Here is a 9,596-nt window from a genome sequence, read left to right as displayed (position 1 = left end):
AAGACCCTCTATGAAGTGGATTGATTCAGTGACTGGGGTAATCGGGATGGGTGTGTCAGAGGCAATGCGATTGGCACAGGATAGAGCAGGGTTTAGGGTTGTTGTACATAGGATCGCTATGAGTCTCAAACGACTCGATGGCACATAACAACAACAGCATATAAATAAAACACAATGTACATGAAGTTGTTGTTGTTAGGTGCTGTAGAGTTGCGTATGCCCCATAGTGACCCTATGAACAACAAATCTGAACCCTATCCTATTCTGCACCATCCTCACACTTCCTGACCCATTAAAGCCCATTTTGACAGACACCATATCCATCCATCTGGTTGATGGTCTTCCTTTCTGTTGCCGACCCTCTACCTTTCCAAGCATCATTTCCCTCTCTAAGGAATAGACACTTGCAGCCATATGCTTGAAGTATGTGAGGTGAAGCCTCATCATCTTTGTCTCCAAATAGCACTCTGGCTGCACCATCTCCAAGATGGAAAATCTGTTCATTCTCTCAGCCATCCAAGGAACGTTCAGTGCTCTTCTCCAATACCACAACTCAAAGGCATCAATTCTTTTTCTGTCATCCTTATATATTGTCCAGCTCTCAGATGCATAGCAAGCGATCAGAAAGACCATGCCTGCACAACTTAGTCCTCAAATTGACATCATCCCCCCTCAATAATTTGGAAAGGTCCCTAACTGTAGACTTTCCCAGTGCAATATGTCTCATGATTTCCTGACTGCTATTACCAAGGATGTTGATTGTGGATCCAAGTAAGATGAAGTTGTTGAAAAGTTTCAATCTTTTATCCATTTATCATGATGTTGCAGTGGTAAGAAATAATTTGATGGGTAGAGAGAGAGAAGGGTGAGTAAAAGCAAAAATAAAATTTAAAAAGTTAATCTGTTTTTTTTGCCATGAGACACAATCCATATTGAAGGCTGTATTTGATCTGCAACAAGTGCTTGAAGTACTCACGTTCAGAAAGGTTGTGTATCTGCATAACACAGATTATTGATGAGTCTCCCTCTGATCCTGATGCCACATTCCTTTTCATGGAGTCCAGCTTCTCAAGTCATTTTCTCAGCATATAGATTGAATAGGCATTGATCCCATCCTTTCATTTTGCCAATACCCTCAATGCAGTTTCCGCTTCCTCCTTTATTACCTTTGGATCCTACCGTTGTACCATATGGCACTTCCTGAAATTTTTCACTGTCGATCAATTCTTTTTAGTACAGGGATTCTGAGTATTCCTTCCATCTTCTTTGGCTGTTTTCTGGATCATTCAGTACATTGTCCATAGTCATTCAATATTGCAACTTGAACCTTAAATTTGTTTTATTTCAGTTCTCTCAGCTTGAGAAATACGGAGTTCGATCTTCACGTTTTTTTTCAATGAACATTTACAGAGATTTGGACTTCCATTCATTCATTGTTGTACTTTTCTCTAGACCCACCCCACCCCCACCCCCACCCCCAGTTCCCTCTTCTTGAAAAGCAAAAGAAAAACCTCCTTCATTGGTATACAATCCCCCCCGCAACCCCTACCTCCACACCAATCTTATCCCACAACTCATCTGGTCTTTGATCATTGGTATTCAGTGTTTTAAACATATGCTTAAGATTATTTTAAAATTCAAATGACATAGATTCAAGATCATATTCTGGTTCTTGTGGACTTATTTTTTATTTTCTCTGGCCTCAATTTGAACTTGCACATGATTAATCGATGGTTTGACTCACAGTCTGACCATGGCTTTATTTTGACTGCTGATATTGAGCTTCTCCAAAGATTCCTTACACAGATGTAAATAATTTTAAAAGAGAATGTAATAACCAAAACAGACATTTAAAAACTTTGACACCTCAACAGCAGAAAAAGAAAGAATACATTCATAAAATTGGCAAAGGACTTAATACACATTTCACTAAAGTCATTCAAAATGCCATCAACAAAGGGTAAAAAAAACTCTTAAATGTCATTAGGCGTCAGAGCAGTGTGAATCAAAACCACAATGAAATACCATCCACCAGCAGCAGCTCCTCATTCTCTGCAGAAAGATAGACAATCTCCTCCCATGTGGTTTTGTTGCTGTTGTTTCCCATTGCACTTATAGCTGGTCCTCCAGCAGGTTTTCAGAGGCTGTAAATCACTCACACAAGAGGAGAATTTTCCCATACTTCTCCCATCAAGCATCTGGTGAATTTGAACCAAATACCTTTGGGATTGCAGCATAGCTTCTTAGCAGTAAGTCAGCAGAGATTTTACAATTTCTAAAAATTTAGTGAAGTAGCATGTCAGCTGTGAGTTGAGTCCAACTTAATGACCATATATAATCTAAGTTGAACTAGTTGAAGATAGTTAAGATAAAAAAGAAAAGAAATATTAGCATAAATACAAGTGATTTGGAACCTCTTCTCATTCCTAGTGGGAATATAAAATTATATGACCATTATGGAAAACCATGGTAATTCCTAAAAATCTTAAATACAGAATTATAACTATGAAATAACTCACTAATTTCATTCCTAGCTATATACCTGAAAAACTTAGCAGAAAACATATACTTGTATACCAATATTTAGTGCAGCAATTTTTTACAATAGCCAGAGGTAGAGACAACCATTCTTACTTCTAAGGAGAAGTACTTTTCCCAAGACAGATTTGATTGTTTTTCTGGTAGGCTATAGTATACTCAGTATTCTTCACCAGCACCATAATAAAACAGCATGAATGGGAATCCCAGAACACTTGATTGTGCTAATGCAAAACCTATACTTGGACCAAGAGGCAGTCATCAGAACGGAGCAAGGAAACACTGTATGGTTCAAAATTGTGAAGGGTGTGTGCCAGGGATGTGTTCTGTCTCCATGCCTTTTCAACCTGTATGCAGAGCAGATTATCCGGGAGGCTGGGCTCTATGAGGAGAAATGTGGGGTCGGGATTGGTGGAAGATCGATCAACAATCTGCGTTATGCATATGACACAACCCTGCTTGCTGAAACGGAGGAGGACCTGAAGCGCTTGCTGTAGAGGGTGAAGGACTGCAGCCTCCAATACGGATTGAGGCTCAGTGTCAAGAAGACAAAGATTCTCACCACTGGACCAATTTGGTAGCATCAGGATGGATGGTGAAGAGATTGAGATTGTTCACAGCTTTAGTTTGCTTGGCTCCACACTCAACACTCTTGGCACCAGTAGCCAGGAAATTAAAAGGTGTATTTCCATAGGGAAGTCTGCTGTTAGGGACCTTTCAAAAGTTCTGAAGACTAAGGTGTGTCTGATAGAGGCTATGATCTTTGCAATCACTTGTTATGCATCAGAGAGTTGGACAACGACTAGGGAGGATAGAAGGAGAATTGAAGCCTTTGAGCTGTGGTGCTGGAGAAGAGTATTGAATGTACCGTAGACTGCTAAGAAAACAAACACATTCATCCTGGAGAGGGTTAAATCTGGCGGCTCCCTAGAGGCATGGATTCTGAGTCTTCATCTAACACATTTTGGACATGTCGTAAGGAGGAACCGGTTCTTGGAGAAGGATATCATGCTTGGTATGGTGGAGGGACAGTGCAGGAGGTGAAGGCCTTGATTCAGTGACTGGGGTAATCAGGATCAGTGTTTCAGAGACGGTGCTTTGAGTCGCAAATGACTCCATGGCACATAACAACAACAACAACAATTCTCTGCTATTCTACATAAATGGGTTAGGATTAGGGGTATAAACAATTTAACAAACTGTCATATATTTGGGGTTATTTTCTTAAAAAAAATCATCATTGCACAATTATCTCTCTCTTCCCAGACGTTTTTGCAATGTACCTCTTATTCTCAGCTGTTGCCATATGTATAATGCCTAATCATATATTCCTTTTAAACAGTTCTTTCCTTCAACTATTCCATCTTCCCAAACCACCCCCTCCCCCATGCCAGACCTGTCTTATAACAGTGGTGCTGTGCAGTATTTGTCGTTTTGTAACTGAGGTATTTCACTCAGTATAATGTCCTCCAGGGTTACATATGAGTTCATTGTTTTTCAGTGCTGTGTAGTATTCCATTGTATAAATATACCAGTTTTTCAACCCATTCATTTGTTGATGGGCAGTTGGGTTGTTTTCAGATCTTTGCTATTGCAAATAACACAGCAATAAACATGGATATGCATATCTGTTTGGGTGGCAACTCTAGTTTCTTTAGGATGTATGCCCAGTAGTGGAATTGCTGAACCAAGTGGAATTTCTATTTCCAACTTTTTGAGAAAGCACCAAACCATCTTCAGTAGTGGTTGCACCATTGTACACTCCCACCAGCAGTGAGTAAGTGTTCCAAACTCTCCACAACCTCGCCAGCATTTATTGTTTGCTGCTCTGTTGAACTTTGCTATTGTTGCTGGGTGAGATGATATCTCATAGTTGTTTTGATTTGCATCTCTCTGATAGCTAGAGATTTTGAACATTTCCTCATGTGTTTGCCATCTGAATGCCTTCTTTAGTGAAGTTTCCATTCATATCTTGTGCCCATTTTGAGATTAGGTTGTTTACCCTTTTCTTCTTGAGGTGCTAGAGTATTCTATAAATTTTGTGTCATCATAAAAAAAATTTTTCCAGTCTGTGGCTTCCCTTTTGACTCTGTTGGAGAAATTTTTTTTCATGTACATAGGGATTTGATTCTTAGAAGGTCCAATTCATCTATTTTGTTCTCTCCTGGCTCTAAGTTTTTCAATATGCTTGGAAGACTGTTCATACCATGAATTAGAGCTTCTGGAGTTCTTCCAAGCTTTTCTGTAATGAAGTTTATAGTCTTTGGTTTTACTCCTAGGTCCTTGATCCACTTTGAGTTGGTTTTTTTGTATGGTGTGAAGTGTGGATCTTGCTTCCATTTTCTGGAGATGTTTTTCCAATTTTGCCAACACCATTTGTTTAAAAAGCTGTAATTTTTTCCATTTAACTGATTTCATCTCCTTGTCAAAAATCAGTTGAGCATAGGTAGATGTGCTGATTTCTGGGTTCTCAATTCTATTCCATTGATATATGTATTTGTCACTGTACCAGTACCATGCTGTCTTGACCACCATGGCTGTGTAGTATGATTTGAAATCAGAGAGTGGTGCCTCTTGTTTCTCTTTTTCAGGAGAGCTTTACTTATTTGAAGTCTCTTGCCTTTCCAAATAATGTTAGAAATTACCTTTTCCATCTTGTTGAAAAATGGAATTGGTATCTGTATTGAGATTGCATTGAATTTGTAGATTACCTTCAGTAGAACTGTCATTTTCACAATATCGAGTCTTCCTATCTGTGAGCATGATATTCAAGATCTCTTTTTGTTTCTTGTAGGGGGAAAAAAGTGAACTGGGGGTGAGGAGAGGGAGGAATAGGGGGTAAAATGTACAACAATGAATGAATGAAAATCTAACTTTTCTGTAAACTTGTTAAAATCACAATTAAAAAATAAACAGCATTAAAGTTAAAAGCAACCAAAGATAACTGGAAACAATAGCATTCTAACCTAATAAACCACAATAAAACCTGGGGTGGGAAAAATATATTTGTTCAGAAAATATTGCCTCTTACCAATATAGAATTTTATGAAGTCCCTGTTAGCACTGTGTAAGAACACAGTTTAGACTTTGCTGTTGATCTCAAGATAATCCTGTCTCGAGTATCCAAGGGCATTGTTAATGTAATCAAAAATTCCATTTGAGGCCTTTTACAAATTAAAGGATGAAATGAACTATTCTGTGACAAGTGTGTCCTTCTCTGTAGGCCCAGTGATAGTTTACTCTCCACTCCTGTGCCTTACTATTCCCTTTTCCATAGTGTTGGCTGTGTTGTTTTTTTAATTTTATTTTATTAATATTAATGAACATTTACAGAAATATTGGATTTCCGATCATTCATTGTTGCATTTTTCTCCCTGCCCACCCCTCCCCTCCCAACTCGCTCTTCTCTTTGAAGAGTAAAAGAAAAATTACTTCACTGGTATACAATCCTCCTCCCCACCCCCCAAGTACACTTCTCTATGCAACCTTCATTCTAGACTCTTATCAAAACCATAATATCCTATAATATACGGCTTTTAAACTGTTCTCTCCCTCATCTGTTTCAATGCAGTACACATAACTTATCCAACTTTTCTCAGTCCCACCCCAACCCTAATGTCAGTCCCGTTCTACAACAGTGACACCATGCAGTATTTGTCCTTTTGTGACTGAGATATTTCACTTAGCATAATGTCCTCCTGGGTCACCCATTTTGAATAATATTGCATGAGTTCCTTGTTTTTTAGTGCAGCATAGTATTCCATTGTGTGAATATACCACAGCTTCTCTATCCGTTTGTTGATGGGCACTTAGGTTGTTTCCAACTCCTTGCTATTGTGAACAAAGCTGCAATAAACATGAGTGTGCATATATCTGCCTGGGTGGAGGTTATGGCTTCTTTAGGGTATATTCCAGTAGAGGAATTGCTCTGTCAAATAGTATTTCTATTTGCAACTTTTTGAGAAAGTGCCACACAGCCTTCCATAGTGGTTTCACCATTTTACACTCCTAGCTTGAGAAGATGGCTGTGTTTTAACATGATCTGTTTTATGTGAAAAGGTCATGTCTGCCGGCATCCACCCTGACATGGGAGCCCAGAGCCTGTAACTGGAGCAGAATCTAACTGACATGTGAGGTGGGAAGGGGCTGGATATTACAAGTTCTGAAAGGATTTTTTTTTAATTTCAGAAAAGAAACTGGGTTTAAAAAGAAAGAAAGGAAGGCTTTTCTTCCTGTGAATCCTAGGGAACTGCATTATGCTTCTGAGGGGAGAGATGAGTACTTTTGATCAATATTCCTAAGAAATGGCCGTAGGGCTAAGTGCAGACACCATGCCCGGCTAACAGGCCTCCCCCCTTGACCCAGGAGTGTTTGCATCAATCTCCTGCTAACAGTTGAACCAGGCAGAGCTGCACATTAGTGCCATCATCTTCCCCTCTCCATGAAAAGTGTAACTCATTTGATACCCATGTTGATGGCTGATTATGGAACCTTAGGGGCAGTTATTTTTAGAGTCTGCTTTGGGGATGGGTGGGCCTCTGAACATCACGCCTCAGGAAGCAAGACATGCATCCTTGAAGAAGAGAGCTGGATTCTGGCAGAAAACTAAAAACAGGAATTTCTTTTAATCAGAGGAAGTTTGTTTACTGATTATCTTAAGATTTTCGTGTGATATTCTAAACATATATTCACTTCTGAAAATAAAGATCTATCCCCATTTCAAATTCTTCACAATTCAGGTGAAAATTACTCCTCTTCAGTTCAACACACACACACACACACACACACACACACACACACACACACACACACACGAGTACAGGTGCATGAAGAGCAAGGTTCATGTGGAGACAGCCATATCTGACTTTTATCAGTTTCATAAATGGGTACTGTGCATCAACACCATAAACCAATTCCCATAAGGTCAGACATGTCTCCTGTGCTCCTGTACCTATTTCTGTCCATCTCAACACCAATCTTACTGCTTTATTGGGTCAAAATCTGATGTGATTGTGTAAAGATCACACTGAACCATATTGGGGAACTTAAAAGGTTATAATCTAGGTTAATAAATGCAATTAAGACAACTCACAGGTAACACAGCCTTAAACCTTATGGCTTAGGGCTAGTGTTACAAAATTCTCATTGCTACTAATATTGGCCTCCCTCTGCCCCAGTTATCCAACAAACTTGGGAATTCTCTTAGCTAGTTCTGGTCCTGTCCATGGAGCGTAGCAGTCCCAAAGAACTTCATCACGTGCTGGCTTTCTGCTCCTCTGCTTCAGCTGCTATGGCTGTTTCTCTGCTCCTGAAAGATGGGTTGCATTCTCTTGCTTCTTCTTCAATAGTAGAGAAGATTTTCTATTTCTGCTGACTGACCCACTCAATTTAATGATGAGACTAGTCAAACCACTTGTGGATTGGTAAATGTAGCCAATCTCCTTGAAGATAGGCTAACATGCCCTATTGTTATATTCCCATCCGTCCAATGGCAAAAATCAACTGTAGGTCTAGGAAAATCATTTTGGACAATAAACTCCACGATATTGTTGTTTGTTGTTGTCATTGTTTACCATACAGTGGGAACCAACCCATAGCTGACCCTCTGGCTAGTTTTCAGAGGCAGTTAATCACACAGAAGGAGATTGCCCATCATTCTCTAGTAGAGCAAGTGATGGCCTCAAACTGTATGCCTTTGGGATTGCAGTGCAGAATCTTGCCACTATTTTTCACACAAATAACACTTCCAAATATAATTTTTTTAATTTTTTTCTTTTATATTGGTTTGCTTACAAAGTTCGTATACATTGTGTTTCACACAATTTTTCATTCACGTTGTGTTCCATGCAATCATTCCCATTCACTATGCTTTATAAAATTCATCACCATTGAACTATGTCCACCATTATCCTGTCTTTCTAGATTGCCACTGAATCCTCCCAATTCTTATATAATTGCATTTTTCACTTTCATTTTTCACTGTCTTGGATACCCATCCCTCTAATTAATCCTAACAAAGAGTGTCACATTTTTCTAAGCATAAACTACCATGCCATCATGTACATCATGTACAAAGGGAAACCCTAAGGGTTTCTGAAGGCTGTTTCATGCATGAGTCCTTCTGGTGGACTCAGTTCCTCACTTCACTATGAGTGCAGGGAGCTCACGTAGTTTCCAACATTTTTGTTAAAACTACACCTGTAATAAACATCATTATACTAATATCCTTCCATACTACTGTTTTCATTTCTGTAAGATAAATTCTCAAAAGTTAAATCAATGACTCAGAAATTATTCTAGGCCTTAACATGCTCTTTAAAATTTTAGAATTCTAAGTTTTGCATTTAGAATTCTGAAAAGTCAGCTGGAGAATTGTATGAATCCTGCCTTTTGTTAAGACTTTATTGGACTCCACTTTTATAAATTCTTTCTTGAAATTCATAAGTAATTTGATAGGTTCCCTTAAACAAAAGGGAAGATATGGGTCTTAGCTCTAATTTCCTATACCAGGCAAATGCTGAATTCCTGAATCACAGAAATAGTGACAGAAGTTATTTGTATTTTATGGCAATAGTTTTAGAGTCTGTTGTTAAACAAACAAACAAACAAACAACACCCCTGTAACAGTCACTCAACAATTATTTTGAAGATAATATGAAGACGTCATACAGAAGCTACTTATATACTACAATACTGAATATCCATCTCACATACTTGGAGCACATGGACAGAAGGGATCAGTCGTTAGAGAAGGACATCATGCTCATAAAGGTGGAGGGAGAGCACAGGAGAGGAAGACCCTGGACGAGATGGATTGATACAGTAACTACAGCAATCGGAGTAGATATGTCAAAGCCAGTGAGACTAGCTCAGGACAGGGCAGGCTTCAGAGCTATTGTCCATAGGACTTCTATGAGTCACAGGTGACTTGATGGTACGTAACAACACAACAACAACATAATAATGTTCTTCTTGTTATTATTAAGTGCCATCGAATTGAACACAACTCATAGTGACCTTAAGAACAAAAGACCTGAATCCTGTTCTATAACTATTGT

Source organism: Elephantulus edwardii, unplaced genomic scaffold, assembly GCF_000299155.1.
Source record: "Elephantulus edwardii isolate Elephantulus edwardi_28Jun2011 unplaced genomic scaffold, EleEdw1.0 scaffold00172, whole genome shotgun sequence".
Lineage (NCBI taxonomy): Eukaryota > Metazoa > Chordata > Mammalia > Macroscelidea > Macroscelididae > Elephantulus > Elephantulus edwardii.
This window is presented reverse-complemented; position numbering follows the sequence as displayed.